This window comes from Xiphias gladius, chromosome 23, assembly GCF_016859285.1.
Source record: "Xiphias gladius isolate SHS-SW01 ecotype Sanya breed wild chromosome 23, ASM1685928v1, whole genome shotgun sequence".
NCBI classification, from domain to species: domain Eukaryota; kingdom Metazoa; phylum Chordata; class Actinopteri; order Istiophoriformes; family Xiphiidae; genus Xiphias; species Xiphias gladius.
In genome coordinates, this window is record NC_053422.1 from 17590636 (window position 1) to 17610319 (window position 19684).

A 19684-nucleotide genomic window follows, 5' to 3' on the forward strand; every position below is an offset into this window, starting at 1 on the left:
AAGCCAGTGGATCAGCAAAAGTTCCTGTATGACATCCTGTGGGAAACATGAAAGTCTGTATCAAATTTCATGACTATCCACTCAATAGTTGTGGACATTTTTCACTCAAAACCACAAATGACAATCTAATGGCGGCGCTAGAGGTAAAATCAGGAGATCACTAAAGTCATTAGGAGTCATCCTCTGGGGTCCATGAATTTATGTACAAAATTTCATGGCAACATTCATCCCGTAGTTGTTTTGAAGTTTTAGTCTGGCTCCAACTGACTGCCATCCCTAAAAAGCCTTCACTGGACAAAAACAGACTAAATCTGAATGCAAATGCAAGTCAAAGTGAAAGCAAACTCAAAACAACTGTTATAGTGACACATTGTTACATGCCAATGCCGGCCACATGTTCACCATGCTGTCTCTAACTCCTTATGATCTCAGCAACATGTGCCATTTTACATTACAGACTGTACAGTGGGATACGGTATGTCATTATTGCAGAGAATAAATGCTGCCCTGTGAAGTGTCTGCTACAGCAATGAGCCAATAGCTGCAGGCTGCACATAGAGCGAAGCAGAGACAGGCAAAGGGAGGGAGCGCTGGAGCTGAAACCAGAGAGCAGGCCCAGCCCAGCCCAACTGGCGGCCCACCACCACCACCCCTGCAGCCTCCCTCAAGCCTTCATGTGATCCCTTCTCCAGAAGCCAACCAGTAGAGGAAATGTCAGTCTTCCAGCCAGCCAGGAAACCTCCATGCCCAAACAAGGAGCTTCCTGCCCTGACACAGCTCTTCCTGTGGGCTATGTAAGGACTTTCCTGCCCTCTCTCCTTCTCTCTCTTCCCCCTTGTTTTCTTCTCTCTGTGTCTGTGTGTCCGTCTCTCTCTCTCTCTCCCACTCTTTTGGAAGGCTGCCCTTCGGCAAGCTGCCTCACTGCAATTCTTTCTTCCCCTGCCCCCTTGCTTGGTGTGTTTGTGTGTGCGCCTGTATCTGTGTATACATTATTTTATGCCGGTCCATCCACTTGCAAAATAATATGGCGTGTTGCAACACAGTCAAAATATTTAATCTATCTACAGTATGGTGTATGTGATGCATAAGGTTTCCATTTCTGTCTGTGTGTTCTGTGTATCTACAGTAGAGAGAAAAACTCAGGAGAGCCTGTTGTGTTGATGGAGCAATTAAGCTCATCCTGCTATTTCCAGTCGTATGTTGGCCTGTTTTACAGACTAGTGAATCTATTATAACACCACAGCTCAGGGTGGAACATGTTTGCAAACTGTCCATAACATAACCATAATTTTAGAAGGCACTTGATTTGGCTGAGTTGCCGCCCACCTGTAGAGCTGTCTGGCAGGACTTGTTTTGAGACACACCTCTTCATGTGAGGGTTACGCTGTACCTTGAGTAACTTTAAAAAAAAAAAAAACAGACATATTTAATATATCAGTTGTTTAGGCTGTAACACAGTCAAGAAAATTATCTATATAATGGCATAAAGACAAATCTGTGACTTTGTGGAGAACAATCTTCCCTAGATTTAATGGATAACAAACTACTCAAACTTCTCTTGACAATTATTGGGTTGTGTATCTTACATTTCATAACCAGTTATGACACCCAGGTGTTCATATTATTGATAATTGACCAGGTCCACTGTCTTCTTTCTTTATTTAGAGCCGATGTCCCTCCAAGGCTGGCATCCACGGCCTCTGCTGGAGGAAATATTCTCTTCCTCCCGCAGGGGAGATGGCATAGATGGCAATGTCGGTCTGCTGGTCAGTCCACCACTTTGGATCAGACTAAAATATCATAACAACTATTAGATGGACATAGATTTCTCTCTATATCCATGTGTGTACCCATTGTAAATATCTAATCTATCTGATTGGAGAAAACAAGTGAATGGTGGAGCACTGAATAACAGTCCTGTGCTGAAATAGTTTTATTGTTACAAAGGAGGAACCCTCATATATGAGGGTACACTCACACAGACCCATGAAATTGTATGTGTGTGCATTTGAAAGCATACACATTTGTGGTCTATCACACAGAGACAATTCCCTGTCTGTCACCACAGCAGTATGTGGCACAGTATTTATCTTACAGCTGAAGTTAGCCCCGAGTGGTACATTTCATCTGTACCACTTTCAGTTGTATTCAGACGTGGGAGTGGGAGCACAGGGTTGCCTCGCTGTGTCTGTATCTCTCACAAAGCACAGCGGCACGCTACTGTAACATTATCTGATTTATGACAAAGGGGGGGCGAGTGAGAGGCTATGCAGCTCAGAGCAGGTTGGCTGCGTGCATCAGCTGGGTCTTTTGTACGGAACAGTGGAATTTTTCCTTCTGAAATACATTACTGCAAAGAGTACTGAATAAGTCTTTGAATAATTAAAATAAAAACAGAATAAAAAAATAGATAGATAGATAGATAGATAGATAGATAGATAGATAGATAGATAGATGGATCCATTAAGAGCCATTGACAATCTGATTAAAGACTCACTCATATTTATGTAATTAAACTGGGAAATGTTGGAAATTTTTAATCTGTGTAACCTCTTGGGGTAGGAGCCTACACAATAAAGTGGAAAAAACCTCTAAAAGGGAACCTGCATAATGATTTTATAAGATGCTGGATAAACAGGATTACATAAAATGTCAATCCTTCTGAGGTTTTTGTTATTGTTTCCAACATTTGCCTTTTGGTCCTATTTTTTATTATCAAATCAGAGACTCTGCTCAACATAAAAATCCTCTATTTTATCGTGAGGTGTAAACCAGTTTGTATATTTTCTGTTTACCTCATGGCTCCAGGAATTTGATTTCTGGTTTTCTGCCTTTGCCTCTACTGTAAACACTTGTCATCTTGCAGATGCATGGGCCACTGATTTAGCCGACTTATCTGATGAAATATGGGTGTGGGACTATCTTGAATACAGACGAGTTTTCTAAATTTGAGACAAGTGTGTGTGCAGGAAACAGAGAAGTCTGTGATGACAGAGGGAAGCATTTTATTTGGCCATGATTTGATTGTGAAAGAGGGGAGGGCAATCCATCCACTTCTCTTTCCCCAGTTCACTGTGCTGCTTGTTCATGCTCAATACTGTCTGGCAGCATCTTAATAATAAGGCTGTTTACAGTTAAGTGCTCATATACTTACAGTAGGTCTGCTTTCAGGGCTGAGATCTTGATCACAGCTATTACGTGACTTCTTCCTGCACTCCTTACTTGCCAAATGATGCCTTGTAAAAGCGTTTCACTAACAGTGCTGAAAGCAGCCTGTACCTTAACTGGATAGTCTGTGAAAACACGCCTGACATAATAAAAGGAAGCAAACTTAGTATGTTTCAGTCTAAAAGGGCGAGGAATGAAACCCAAAATGGGGACTTTATATGGCCTTTGAATAGGCACAGCAAGACTCACCACAAACAATCACAAGCTCCACTGACCTCAAAACATTTATAGGCAGGAGTGGAGGATGTAAACAGGCCATGGACTTCTCCTCTTAAAACCACAGTGATGGTGCTTTGTGAGAATAAACACATTAATTGAATTCCAAAAGTAAAGAATTTCTTTTGATCCATGCAAATTAATTTTTAAAAAGTTGTAAGTAGTCATTTTACAAAATACAGCTGTCTGAAGCATCAAAGTTGTTAAGATTTTGTTCTGAAGGTGTTGGTACTCATCATGCTGTTACAACACCTTAGAAGGCATCACCATCATCAGACTCCTTCTCTCGCTCTCTTTCTCATACACACACACACACACACACACACACATTGTCCACATGTACTCACACACACTCTGACGCACACATAGAGTAACATGAGTTCTCTCATATGGCTGCCTGTCTTGCAGCAATTACATGATGTGCGGTAATTGCCAGTCTCTGAAGCGGGCTCTTCAGACACACTTCAAAGGGAGCGGAGCGCGTCCACGGACGCAATTAACAAGATCAACGGAGCCCAGATGAGCTGGCGGGCCCCGCGCTCCTCTCCCCATTGTTCTCATTTTCACTCTCATTAGTGAGAACGCGGTGGGTGGGGGTGGTGGTATGGGTTGGACACCTGCGGAAAAGCGAGGTGCAGGGTGCCTACGGTGCAGGGAGAGAGAGTGGCACGGAGGAGCTAACGCCAGCGCAGCACGGGGACACTGGTGTTAATGATGGTTGTCTAAGCTACTGGAGGAAAGGGCACAAACAGCCAGTTGTGGGTGTCGAGGCATGTGAGGAAGCGGAGCCGACGCTTGAGAGGTGTGTGTCCGTTTGTGTGTGTGGCTGTGTGTGTTTGAGAGAAAGAGAGAGAGAGTGTGTGTGTGTGTGTGTGTGTGTGTGTGTGTGTGTGCGTGCGTGTTTGTGACTGATGAACCTGGGAGAGGATATCACCACAGCAACGGGACTGAGGCTGTCAGTGCACAGGAGAAGCTGCTGCTTCACTTTTCACGCACGCACACACGTGGACAAACTGTCTGAACACACACTCCAGTTAAGTCAGCCTTGTCTGATCCATGAACATCTCTAGTGACACCTAGAGGACACCAGGTGGAAACAGACAGACAGACATGCACACAGACAGATGGAGAGACAGCTCTGGATACTGTTGATTTACTGTCCAACACTAATGTCATTTCTAAACCAAAACCAGTGAGGAATTTCATATTTTTCCACATTTCCCCTGTGAAATTTATCATTGCCCCTGCTTGAGATAACTGGAGTTGATGCTGAGTGTTGCAGACAGTTAAAGTACGTGATGATACATCACCGTTCATCAAAAGCTCCGGAAAATTTCCATCCTTCACTCATCTGTCTTTATGGCCGACCAGCCTCTCTCCACCAGCCCCCTTAAGATCTGAATATTGCATCTCTGTGGCACCAATTCAATTTCCGCAAGCAATAAACCAAATGTGTATATATATGGTACACTACAATGCATTCACCACCACCAAAGGGGAAAGCATTTAACTCTAGTTGTTGTATTCTTTCAAAGTTGGATTTCCTGCTGTCTAGACCACTTAGTCTTGGTTTTTATTCGAATGCAGCTTGGTAGGCTAGTAAAAGCCAATTGGTTAGAGCTTTTAAGAGAGCCTTTCATTTGTTTCTCCTGAATGTTTAATGCTGCAAGGTCCAGTGGTGCATAGGAAGACTTCAAAATGTGGAGGGATGAATACTGAAGTGTGGCACATGTAGCAGCCAAAGCAGCCAGTCAACTTTTATCATGTAGAGGTGCATTAAAATACATTACTGCTGCGCTGCTCCGGAGTACCTCTGAGATAAATGGACCAGAGAGATGAGGGGAAAGTAATCACACTAAGATGACACTTTTCAGCAGTTTCCATCCTTGCCCACTATGGAGGAAATCGTCCAACTCTCAAACATTCAGTGTGCAAGAATGTTGAAAGAAAACATGTGACTAGGAATGTGTATTTTTTTATTTTTTATTTTGCACAATAGCAAAACTGGACCAGGCATTCTATTCACATTGTACTGTGCAACCAAATGACATTAAAGCATCTAACCCTGACCATGCTTTATCTATCCAGTCTTACCATGCCCAGACCGCACACTTCCCATGCCAAACCACAAGAGGATGAGGAGGGTGGGGGAACAGAGACCATTGGCTGGCTGCAATAACACAGGCTTTAAGAAGACTTTAGTTGACACCAAAGGAAGGTTGGTTTTCTTATACATGCTATTGTTATTGTCATTTTGCTTTTATAAGCCGGAGTGAAAAACTGCTTGTGTGAAAACAAGGTATTAAAACTGTTGGATGTGTTTCTTCTCTTGGCAGTTGGCCTGTTGATCGTAATAGACTGAGCTAGCTCTAGTTGGCTGCCTGGCTGTGTACAGCAAGGCAAGTGCTTTGGAACAAATTGTACCATGCAGCAGAGAGTATAGAATTTGCGGCGCTATTCTCGGTGCTTAAAGCAGCTCCGCTCCATGTGTAAGAAAGAAAATCTTGGCCGATGCACATTCACATTTCTACCCATGTGCACTTAGATACATTCACACACATGCAGGTACACATTCACACACTCACAGACACACAATTAAACCACTCTTGGCTGGTACAGATACGCGACATACAGCACAGTTTGGTAAATGTCTGTCTCTGCAGCTTAGCGAGAAAGAGAACACTGTGTGAATGTGTGTTTACATCTCAACTCTAATGCTGTGAACTTCGTTTCACAGCAGCCAGATGGAACATGTGAACATGCGCGCCACAGAGATGAAAATACACATAGCAAAAAGTACTAAGAACAGAGAGTCTTGCCACTCTAATCAGGTCTGACAGAATGCAGGTTTTTTGCGCAGGGGGGAAATTCTAGTTCAGTTACAAGGTTTTGGAAACTCGACAGTCATTGAGCAGCTGGACTAACATGTCCACTCAAGACATAAAAACTCATTTTCTCCAACCAAGAGATCCAACCAACTAAATCAATAATTTAATGTTCTCTAATCAGTCATGAAGATTGATGTACATCTGTAGAGAAAAAACTAGAAGCAGAAAAATCTGTTTGTTTAAATACTTAAATTATGTAATTGACTGTCAGCACTCACAATATTTTAAAAGTCCAGACAGATGTAGAAAAACAAAACTTTTGACCCACATCATCTGAAAGTGTTTCTGTATTTATGTGTGCGTGTGTGTGTGTGTGTGTCTGTGTGTGTGTGTGTGTGTGTGTGTGTGGGTTTGAACACCCATGCATATGTGTTTTTGTATGTGGATGGGAGTGGCCATGACTGCTAAGGCGATCAGCAGACAGACAGACAGACAGCGCGTCTTTAACGGGGCCTGTGTAATTATGGTCAACCACGCTCCCCACCACCACCTTTATTTATAGGGTTACAAACACACTGGGGCTTCAGAGTGCTTTTCCCTGCGCATTCCAGCACATTGGGACTTTTTGGGTGGGGGGTGTAAACAAATTATATTTTAAGTAGAAAGTAAGGGGGTTGGGATTGTGTGCGTGTTTATCTGTGTGCGTGTTTGTAGATTTTGAGACAGATCAAATTTGTGAGATAGAAACAAGAATCTAAATTTATTTGGGAATTTTCAGATTCCACAGTATGTGAAGGAAATCTGGGCTTTCGCAAGATGTTAACAACAAACGGTCCTCTCAGTCGCAGCCCGTAGTGTCTCGTCTTGTTTCTGGGCTTCGGTGATAACTTTGATCGAGATGCAGAGTAACTCATGCTAACTAATCCAGACAGAACTCATCAAAGAAACATGCCGTTGAGGTTTGGTCAAAATCAATGGGGAGGGACGGCCTCTGGCCACAAACCTCTGAGGACAGCGGGCCCATTCGCCCCATAGCCTTTAGGCATGAGGCACAGTGGCCCAAGCCAGCCGTCACCTTGGGGATGCGGCAGAGCGGAAGTGAACAGACATGCAAGCTGACATGAAGAGAAAAGAGGAAACGCATGGATGTGAACTGGTAGCTGGCTATCTTTTCATTGATTCACTGAGAGCATTTCCATCTCTCTCACTCTCTCGCTCTCTTTCTCTTTCACTTTGTGCCAGTCGAGCACATCTGCTGCACAACTGAAGGAAATGTAAAATGTTCAGGATATCCTGTTGTAATGAAACTGGGTGTAGGAGGGGAGCTCATGTGTAATGCCTGTTGGTGGACACATGACAAAGCATGGTGATGGGGCTGAGGGCCACTTAGGAACACGTGAACAGGTCCTGCAAACTGTGTCTGTGTGTGTGTGTGTGTGTGTGTGTGTGTGTGTGTGTGTGTGTGTGTGTGTGTGTGTGTGTGTGTGTGTGTGTGTGTGTGTGTGTGATGTGGTGGGGAGGGCAGGGGGCTCATATTGAGTGCAGGTGCGCTGTGAGAGACTGAGATGGGGGCGGAGTTATAAGACGTGAAAAAAGGGAAAATTAGGGGCTTTGATGAAAACCAAGGACATCTGTGATTATGGTGTATGTGTGTGTTCATGCATGCCTGAACTATGCTTGGCTGCAGCAACTTCTATCTATCTATCTATCTATATGTATAGCTATCCATCTATCTATCTATCTCTATCTATCTATCTATCTATATATATATATATATATATATGATTGATTGACTTGCCTGTGAGCACTAAGGTTTTTCATAATCAGGCAAAGCAATAATTCTTCATCCCAAAGGTAGCTTATATTCAGAGGGGAGTGAAAGAGATGGCGATAGGCTGTCATGAATAAATCACTTAGTATCAGTTTGCTGTCTTTATTGAGACTAAAACCTCTATGCTCAAGCTGGTGGCATCTCGGCTCGGCCAATGAGCTGGATAATTGATGGAACTTGAAATGATTTCATAATAATATCATAATATCAAACTCCTACGCTCACACACCAAGTCGCCCCTTCCCAAGCCCTCTCAGGACTGGCACTTTTATTCTTGCAATGGTATAATTTTCTCTCTAATGCACTGACAGAGCAGCTGAACCAGCTGTAACAAACATTTCTCTGGATTTAGACCTTGTGCGTCTTAAATGTCTCTGGGATGTAAGGCTGCTACACAATGCTTACTTGGCTTTGTGCGGCAAATGCATAAAAAGCATACACACAGTCTCTATAGAGCCCAGATGGCTGGCAAATAGGGAATCATAGGAGCCACAGATAAACAGAGGAGAGAAAGACAGGGAGGGAAGCTTCTCACAATAACAAGTGGTGTGTCGTAAGCCTTTTCTCAGCGGTTGTGTTTACCCTCACTCAGTCCTTCAGGGGTAATTTGGGGAGAGGAAGAGAGACAGAAAGTTAGACAGAGCACAGAGAGACCAAAACTAGCAAATAACTGTCAGGAGGCAGCCTGTCTCCTTCAATAGTAGGTGTTTGTGCTGACAAACACACAACGGCAAGTACACAGCAGCATACTGATACATCAGTGGACACACGTACGATACTTTTTTACTTTCTCTCTGTCTCTTTCCAGACACGCAAACTGAAGCAGAGCTTTAATAGAGCACATGAGCATGAGGATTCGCCTGGTTGTAGTCGTTTGGCAAAGAGCGGTTAACGATGCACCTTCAAACTTAAGCATCAGTGACAATATCTCACTCCCATCCATCACTCACTGCTGGCTCGCAGAACTGGGAATAGATTCACACCCTCCCCTAGCCTACTCTTAACCAGCAGGAGGATGAGAAAAATACCCAGACCAGGGTCAGCGGTTGGGTCAAGCCTCTGCCGACAACTTGGTCCTATCTGTGTACGAGTGAGTCAAGTGACATGGGGGGGGGTTGGGGTTTATTCCTCGTTTCCACAGAGAGACATGGAGCCCAGGGTCAATATTGACTGTCAACCATCCGTGAGCCTGGCTGGACACCGCTTGACTTTTCAGACTTCATTCTAGTTTAACAGGGGGGATGGAAAGTCAGGGGAAGGGACTCCAGCATGAAATAAAACCAGGTTTAACAGCTCATGTACACGGACACTCACACATGCACATACACCAGTCTCATTCCGCTATCTGGAGAAGACAGGCAGGTATGAGGAGGCTTTATGGTGAACTCAGTGGGAGTTGCAGTGGTTTGGTCAGGGTGACAGAAAAGGTGACAGAGAGAGGGAGAGAAACTGAGAGGGAAAAAGGAGGAAGGGGTGGGGACGAGGTGGTGCAGTGAAATGTAAAATGGGATTATAACAGCACCACTGAGGCCTCTTATATTTGTTTTAACTGCACACAGTCAGACCATCTCAGCTGCCTGTACGTCTTTTGGAACGCCGTTCAAGCCTGACCTGGCAAGCCCCTCACCCACCTTTCCTACACACACACAGTATTACCATCCCTCCTGAGCTAAATACTCACACCACTGTGTTGTAGTCAGAGCTGACACCTATGAGATATGGCCCATAATGCTCTCCTCTCACTGGCAGAAAGACAGAAGGAGCAGTGTTGGGCCAACAACAATACTACATGAAAACACTTCAGACACCACCACAAACAAAAGCCACTCAAGGGGAACTATGCTATGGTTATACTGGGACATAACAGCCCAGATTAAGGCTTTACTTTAAACATGAACATTGTCTAAGCAGACCCAATAAAAACGGACATGCTGACTGGACATCTACTGCTGTGATATGTTGGCTTTTTATAAAAGTTGTTGAAGTCTCGGCCAACAATGGCAGATCAGACTAAACAAGTGGTCTGTCTGAAGTCCCGTGGGAAGCTGCTCACACTACATGACAGGACACAGATGAAGCACATAATTTTGAAACAAATGCTACCAGATTTCGACACTTGAGAGCATTTTGGAGTTGTCAGGTGGGCCAGAATATCCGGTGTCAAACCTCTTCCTACTGCACGATAAAGTTTACAGAGATAGAAAACAATGCTCTCACGTCTTGTTCATGTCTAAATACCATCTATGAAAGTTGTCCATGAAGAAAAACAGAAAAAGATAGAAAGAGGAGAACGGGCAAAGAAGGAGGGAGAGTACGTAGAGGATGGAGATAGTGGAGTTGCGATCATCTTGGAGAGACTGCTCCTTTGTTCTGCTGCATTAATCTGCTTTTTTCCCGTTCCCCTGCTTGTTCTTTTGATCCGCTGTTGGATCATCCCCTTGATGATTCACTAACAGCAAAAGAAATTAAATACATCGGATTGACGACCCTCCCCCTCCCCCCATCCCCTCTTCTCCCTGTTTCTCCCTTCTCTCCGCCACCACTACCTCCCTCCTCATCCCCTTCCTCCCCCCATCTCCCCGAGGCCTCCATTTCTTCAATAGATAAGCAGTGTATCCATTCTTTATCGCTTCACTCTCCATCTCTATCCTTTTCCTGTCTTTCCCTTCTTCCCTCTTTTCTGTTTTTTCCTCTGCGCTGTGTTTAATCCCAGCCTTGCGGTGGATGCATGTCAGAGATGTAATTCCATTGTTTAACATGCTCTTCTGAGCCCCCACCCCACCCCAAACTCAGTCACTCCCGGGGCCACATACATATTCATCAGCTATCAAAAACAAAAGGCAGATCACACTGTTTGTCATGTACCAAAACCAGTGCTATTCAATTCTCTCCCTTCTTTGCTGCTTCTGACGGATTAGTGCATGTTAAACATATCTCAGACATACAAATCCTAAGTACTGAAATATAGACATTAAATCGGAGAAAGAGAGCCTATAGTTTTCTCAACATGCAGGAGAAAGATTTTATACTTTCTCTCATATGAAGATACTGGGAAGTCTGGGGAGAGTGTGGAGCACAGTGATAGTTAGGGGCAGTAAACGACAAAAGCAGAAGAAGATTTAAGAGCAATGTTGAAAAAAAGGGGTCAGTTATGCAAAGGGACATGCATGGCTCTGTGAGACTGTAGGCCATTCATCAGGCAATCCTGCACAGTCTGAACCTGAGTGAGAGTCAATCCCCAGGTCCTGCTACAGTCTTCTGGGTGATGTCAAGGATGCACTGGCGCACAGCTCTGGATTCCAGGCTCCAGGCTCCAGGGCCAGACAGATGTAAACACAGCCTGACCGCACAAGGAGGCGCAGTGCCAGCCTGCCCTCACCTCGCACATAAACAGCTATGGAGGCCACACTGTGGGGCCAGGGGCCAGACAGCGCTGAACTTGGCTGGAGACAAGGAGGGAAGGGAAGAGAGAGTTGTAGAAGGAGGGGGGTTTGGAGCAGGGAACAGGGAAAGAAAGAGCAAGAGAGCATGAGGCAATGCTTGTATGCTTGTTAGAGTAGTTCACGTTTCTTTAAAAAAAACTGTCGCATCAAGGCTCACTTGCCTTAATACTGTGTATATTCTATTGTTCTTATTATTTGCCGTTCCTAATTGCGGTTCATGCCACCAGCGGTGTGTGCATTCGGGTGGCTCTACTTAGATATTTTCTCCAACACCCTGTCGTGACAGATGCGCTGGGCTCCTCACTGCCTGTTTGATTTACGCGTCAGGACAAATATGGGTCAAAATGAAACATCCAGCACGGTGGCTTCTTCTTGCTTGTTCTTCTTTCTTCTTTTTCATTCCCTTTGCACTTTATTCTTTTCAAAGCTTGGCTCAGCGGGACTGTGTGTCTCTGTTGCACCACAGCCAGGTTGTGTGTGTGTCTAAGTGTGTGTATGTGTACTTTGTGTGATGAGACGTGACAAGCACCTTCATCCTCCCCTCAGACGCCGGATTCCACAACGCTCCGCCACTCGCTCCGTGTGGCGCGCTTTTCATCTTTCCTCTACCCGTTCCTTCCTTCTTCTTCTTCTCCTCTTTTTCCCTCTACTTGCTCTTCTTCTCCTCGCTCTCACAGGTGGAAGAAAGACGCATGGAGGAATGAAAGGGACAAGATTCTAATTAGAGAAGGAGGCTGAGACAAAAGCAGGGGGATAACGAAGGGAAGCAACGATAACACATGTAAAACACAAAGCCTTAATCTTAGAGAGCATTTGGAGGGATCTCTCATTTCTTTTCCTCTAGACTGAAGCAAAGCAGGGGGGTTGTGTGTATGAGAACACGAGGGGATAGGATGTGATTATGAGCACTGAGCTGACAGACAGAGAGACTGGCATGTGTGTGTCTGCGGATATGTGTGTGTATCCCCACAGGGCCTTCGGCTCCCTCTGTTCATAGGGACCAATTTAAAAAACACAGCCATGTAAAAACATGCAGGCAGTTGTACTTTCAGCATTGTTTACTCATTTGGAGAAAAGTGCAGCAAAGTACCAATTTATTTAAGTGACTGCATCTTAATTCAACACCCGTGAAGAAGTTTCATGCGTAAGTTAAGTTGCTCTGCTTTATCTTTGCAGGCTGTCAAAAAAGGGAAGCAAAGATGTAACATCAAGTCCATAATCCTTAATATATTTTCAATGCTGCCTCCCTGCTTGGTCAAAAGGAACAGCTGGCTGATTCTCCATCCTTTTCCATCCCTCCCTCCAGTTTTTCTTGCCTTGCGTGTGGATTCTGTCTAGTTACTTATTTGTGTCGAGTGTGAGATTCTCTGACATGCCGCTACACCTCGAGGGTGTTTGGGTGATATGATAGGACTTGGGGACTTTGGTTTCCTTGCCACTGCTGTGAAACTCCATTCAGATGATGAAACTGCGGTACAGCTGTGTCTGCAGCTCACGGTGGGATTCCGGTGTCTTTGTGGCTCTGTGCTAGGCTGCGGCAAATTCTCACTGATGAAAGAGCCTGCAAATGTACCTCTTTAGCCCGAGCTCATACATCTTCTCACTGAGAAGCTATTGTGATTGTCATCTGCCTATGCAAGTGTGTATGTGTGTGTGTATTAGGCTTTATTCAGGGTGATAAGTCCATACGATTCGCTCATGATCTTCTTTATCTGCCTCACACACACTATTGTCAGAAAAGCATGTGTATTCAGTTAGTTCCATAAGTATTTGGAAAGTGACACAGTTTTCATAATTTGGCCTCTGTACACCACCACGATGGATTTGAAATGAAGCCACCAAGTTGTGATTGAAGTGTAGACTTTCATCTTTAATTCAAGGGGTTTAACAAAAATATCACATTAACCGTTTAGGAATTACAGCCATTTTTATACATAGTCCCTCATTTTCAGAGGCTTGTCAGTTGACTGACAAATCAGTTTCATGGTCAGGTGGGGCCCCTTCCCTAATTATTTCCCTATATTATTTGAATTTGTATTTGGTAGGGAACTCTCAATATTCGGTCCAAAGAGGTGTCGATGCAAATGAAGGAGGCCATCAGTAGGCTGAAAAAACAAAACTAACCTATCAGTGAGATGGCAGAAATTTTAGGAGTGGCCAAATCAACAATGTGGTACATTCTTAAAATGAAGGAAATGAACTGACGAGCTCAGCAACAGCAAACAGCCCGGAAGACCACAAAAAACAACTAAAGTGGGTGATCACAGAATTCTTTCCTTGGTGAAGAGAACCCCACAAGGTGCAACCCACTGGTAACGCACAACAACAGAAAGGCCAGATTAGCCAGAAAACATCTAAAAAAGCCTGCCACTCTGGTACTCTAACTTGTACCAGAATGATGGGAAGAGAAGATTATGGAGAAGGAAAGGAACGGCTCATGATCCAAAGCGAACCACGTCATCTGTCAAATGTGGTGGAGGCAATGTTATGGCATGGGCACGTACAGCTGCCATGGAACTGGTTTATTGATGATGTGACAGCTGAAGTAGCAGGATGAATTCTGAAGTGTACAGGGCTGCTAAACTGATAGGATAGTGCTTCACAGTGCAGATGGATAATGACCCAAAACATACTGTGAAGCAACCCAAGAGCTTCTCAAGGCAAAGAAATGGAATATTTGTCAATGGCCAAGTCAGTCACCTGACCTAAACCCAATTGAGAATGGTTTTCACTCACTGAAGACAAAACTGAGGGCAGTAAGACCCACAAACAAGCAGCAACTGAAGGTAGCTTCAGTAAAGGTCTGGCAAAGCATCTCAAGGTAGGAAACTCAGCATTTGGGGACATCCATGGGTTCCAGACTTAAGGCAGTCATTGACTGCAAATGATTTTTATCCAAGTATTAAAAATATCCTGATGTTGGTTTGTCCAATTACACTTGAGCCCGTTAAAGCCCTTGAATTAAAAGTGAAAGTCTACATTTCAATCACATCTTGGTGGCTTAATTTCAAATCCATCATGGTGGTGTACAGAGGCAAAATTACAAAAACTGTGTCACTGTCCAAATACTTATGGACTTAACTGTATGTGTATATTGTTGATTCATATGTGTAGGCATTGGAGTGAGGAAGCAGGTTAGAGTGTTTTTTTGTTCTTTTTTGTCCTGTGAGTCACAGGGAGACCGGAAATAACAGCAAAAGATAACCTGGCAAAGCACATTTCCACAGAGTCTTCCCTGAGGTTATGCAAGACTTTAGACAAATGTCTTGTTTGTTCACCACTGAATGGCCATCTTTCAAAGGGTGGCATGCCAGCACAAACACACACACACACACACACACACACACGCACACATATATACACACACAGATATGCACACGGGAGCAGATCATTTTTCTCCCTCATGAAGTAGGTAGCAAGAATATTACAAACCAAAATGATAATGCATTGCCGTAGGCCAGAGGTCGGACAAGGAGAGGGGAGAGGGGAGGCAGCTGTGTAATTGAATTGAAAGACAAAGTGATAGATAGATAGACAGAGAGATAGATAGATAGATAGATAGATAGATAGATAGATAGATAGATAGAAAAGGAGCTTGTATATGCATCTGTGTGTATGTGTCTGTGTGTGTGACCGAGAGAGTGACGGCAAAGAGCCTTATCCTCCATTAATAACAGCCACTAATCCCCTGATGTGATTACCTCTCCCTCCCTCCTCCACTACTTTCCCCCTCTCCCTCCATCCTTCCACACTCTTTCTCCCATTCAACAGCGCCAGCCACTTGTCTTCCGTGGCAGAGCTCAACTGGTCCAATCCCCTGAACAGATCCAAGACTTCCACTGTGTTCAGCTGCCAGGACGATGGAGGTCTTCCAACTTGACGCCTCTCCTTACTAGAATTCGCCTCTGGGCAGGTGTATAAAAAAACAAAAGTCAGTGGTGCTAGCGCAGAGAAGGAAGCAAATTTAAACAGATTAAGACCCATGCCTCTGTTCAAAGCTCTGACACTTAATACTGCCTGAATGAGAGGTGACGTGTGATATGAATCGTACAAGATATGGTTTTGGATGTTCAGTTCAAACATTTATGGAAATATCTGCGAGCATTAAGGATTATGGGTGTGCAAAGAGAGGCAACAAGCATGTCAGTTAAGCTATTTCTGTCCTCAATGACTAGCTGCCAAATGCATTTTTTTTCAGCATTTGATAAACTCGCTACATCAATATAAAGTCTAATGTGTTTCTATGGAAACTTAGACCTCAGAGAAGGTTGAAATTTGCCACTTAGCTCAAGATCTGCTCAATAATAATGTGCTATGATAAATCTTTACAATGTGTTGAGTTTACATATGCATCATACTTGACCAATTTATGCAACCAAACATCATCGAATGTCTGTTTTAACACACAAAGAGTTTTTAGTTCAAACGATTAAATCATGCAGTTACAATTATGAAATGGTTTTTAAATTTGCTTTAGTCAAAATGTGCTTGTAAAATCTTGCGTTGCTTGCAACACAAAATTTGACAGATTTTACAAGGTTTTTCAAACGGTCCTTTTTTGATTTAGCATGGATACAATATGTCTGGTCAAAGGAATGAGGAGAAATGAAAAATAATCTGATAATGAATCTTAAATCCTCTACAGATGCACTAAAGCATAAGTCAGAGTGATAACTGAAACTGCCAGACAAATGCTCTTAAACTGTACACACACTGAGAGGCACACATGCAGAAGCATGCAGATACACATCAACTCGCATGCACAAACACACACACACACACACACACACACGGGCTGATGCAGGTCCCTCAGGGAAGCGACAGTGCAGCACAACATTGGGCTTGGTGATGTCTCCATGGTAACTGTTATGTCTGACCTTCAAACATGTTTGCTGCCTTCCATCTGGCTCAGGTTGGCTAATCAGATCACATCAACACACACATAAATGCACTGTCAGATCTCATTATGAATGAGGAGAATTTTTGGGTCATTTTTAAATCACTACTTCACCATTATTCTCAACTCAAGTTTGTTTAAGTTTTGCCCAGTTTACACACAACTTAGGTCCTGATTTTAGGATTACTACTTTGCCTTTTCATTAGCACACTGACAGGCTATAGGTCTAACAAGATGAAAAGTTCCCTTTGAGCTGTTTCAGTTCGTAGAGGGTTTTCAATAAAGACTTGAATGAATTAGTGCTTCTTTCATCAACAAACAGGCCATTCCCCAGCGCTCTGCGTACTATCACAAACTGCTTCTCTGTCCGTCGTCTCTTTTGTGTTCCACCTCAACTCACTGCTCCTTTCATTTCTGTTCTTTTCAATACTCTCATCTGCACTGCTGTTCGCAAGTTCATAAGGCACTCCAGAAGGGCCAACATCTGGAAGCTCCTTAGGACCAGGACCGTGCATCTGTTCTGGGGCAATGAGGCCTGGAGACCAGCCCCTCCTGTGGAGCTCAGGCTTTGGTGTGTGTGGTACCGTTCAGTCTCCACTTCCTGAGTGCTGGTACCTTGATGTGGCCACAAGCATAGTGCATGATTTATTACATTACTAACTCTGTCCCCATTGCTAATATTGCCATTATTATGACCACACATTCCCTCCTCCTTTCTCAATCTCCCACCTGCAGGCTCTCTCTCAAGCCTTTTACCAGATACAGCGGACATAGCTCTGTATGGCTTACATAAGGAGCGTTGCGTTGGTCTCAGTGGAGGATGTTTGAAGAAGGTGGGGGAGCCATGCTGTGAATGGGGTGACACAAGGGTTGGGGCTATGACACATATTGCAAATCACCTGCAGGTCAGCGAGATCAGCTGTTTCCATTTGTGTCCCAATTCCTCTTCCTTGTTGTATTGACTACTGGTTTGTCTTGTGCGGTTTACTGGTGGCAGACATGGTCCAAGGGGAACCAATAAGGCTGGGGGTGGGAGGTAAATTGGTTTCTGGCTGTGAAGCCAATCAAAGTAACCTCATCAAAGTCAACCAACCAGTGCTTCCCACAACCTTCCTTGCCTCTTTTCCTCTGTTTATGTAAGTGCCAACGAAGTGTAATCAGCAGCGCTTGAAAAGGGAGGAAGGTGGATGAAAGGAGAAGAGGACGGAGAGGTGTAGAGATGGAGGAAAGCATCAGGACAGGAAGGCTCTAATGTTTGTGTAGGCAAAGCCAGAGTGAGGAGGCAGCGGAAGGAGGGAGTAGCACAGCGGACAGACAAAGTTAAAGGTCCAGAGATGAGAGGAAGTCAAAAGAGGAGGGATGTGGTGGAGCTGTGTTTACAGGCCACAGTTACACAATGTACTGTGGCTTTGTGCATCAGCAGCTCTGATTTTATGATAGGTCCCCACTGCAAAGCAATAATCAAGCAATATTTACACCACTGTACACAATTAGTCCATTTCTCAGGAAGACACTTCAGTACGTGAATACAGAAACAACAAAACATTTCCTCCGTCAGTGGTCTTCTCTAGAAGTCATATAAACAAGGAGGAAAGGAAGTGGGAGCCCTTTTTAAAAAAAAACATCCATTCATCTAGACACACGGACAAACGTTGATCCCTACTGTGCCATGTGGTCCCTGCTGAGACACAGGCTTGGGTATCCCCCATGTGATCCCCCATTAGTGGGAGACTCCCTCACAGGCAGCTGCCTCAAAGCTCCCCAGAGGTATCAGATCTCCTCATCTTCCTCATCTCCCTAATTAGGACAGTTAAGAGATTTACAGGACAGATGGATGGAAATCCAGCCGGCTGCAGTGCCTGCCCCTGAAGACAACTCTGCCGATGACGAGTGTAAGACGGCAAGCATTCGATCCATTCACTGGTGGGACTCTGGTGCCCTCTAATGGTTGTAGGTCGATACTGGTCGGTGTTTTTGAGATGTGAGGAAATTAAGTGTTACAAAAGTCTGTTTTCTTTATATTTGTCAATGACATTTCAAGAAAAATAGCATATATTTTCACACACAATAGGTGGAAGTTAGATGAAATGCATCTATTGAAATGATTAAATGGATAACAAGAACGGATCCTGAGTTTTAAAATGATATAGACCTGTTGAGTGTTGTCTATTTACTTTGACAGCAGTAAAGCAAACATGTTTTTAGTGAAGCTTTATGTTATGTTTTTTTAAAGTTAAGCATTGATTTATAAAAAAAAAAATCAATCAAAATCTGATCTCAACACTGCATTATTAAACACATTTAATCATGCATGTATTTGTGGTTTTAACTGTTGCACTATTTTAGCTATTTTTAAACAGCCAATCAAAGTAAATCTGTAATGTTAACTTTCTGGGCGCTGGCTGAACTAACATGACACAAAATGTTTTACCCAATAAAATAACACAATGTGAGTTTCATAGAAAACAGTGCACTTTCAGGGATTAAGAAATTGGTTAATTTACAGCTTTCCTGCGCCAATGGAAGTACTTGAAGCCTTGAAAATTACTGCACACAAATTCCTACAGGAGCCCCAACTTCTTTTGATGACTTACAAACCCCCTGTCTGTACAAAGGCAGTATTTGACCAAGCTGTTACTGTACCTTCTGATGCATTATTAGGACAATACTGTACTGCAGGAAGTAGTACTGTATATTGCTGTCAGAATGGTGTGAAAAAGGCGAGTAACAAAAGAGGACAGACTGGTTGGTCAGGGGTTCATCCTACAGCAAGACAATGACCCAAAACATCAGAAGAACAGAACTGGATGGTGGCTTCACATGATGGAAGACCAGCAAAGTCTCCAGGATTAAACCCCATGGAGCTGGTTTGGGATACACTGGACAGAAGCAACCTACAAAGTGCAACACATTCATGTGAACTTTGCAACAGTGTTGGAATAAACTTTTAAAAAAATCTTTATTTTCTATTTGTTATATGTTTTAATTTCAGAGTACACTGAGACATTACACATGTAAATTTCAGTAACAACTGGAAGAATTGAGGTTGTAGAAACCTGTTAGGGTGTGTGCGAGCACACACACACACACACACACACACACACACACACACACACACACACACACACACACACACACACACATATATATATATATATATAGTTAGAAAAGAGAAAACAAAAAAAATGACAAATGAACTAACACAAAAGTGCTATAACAAGAAAATACTGGAAGTAGAGGC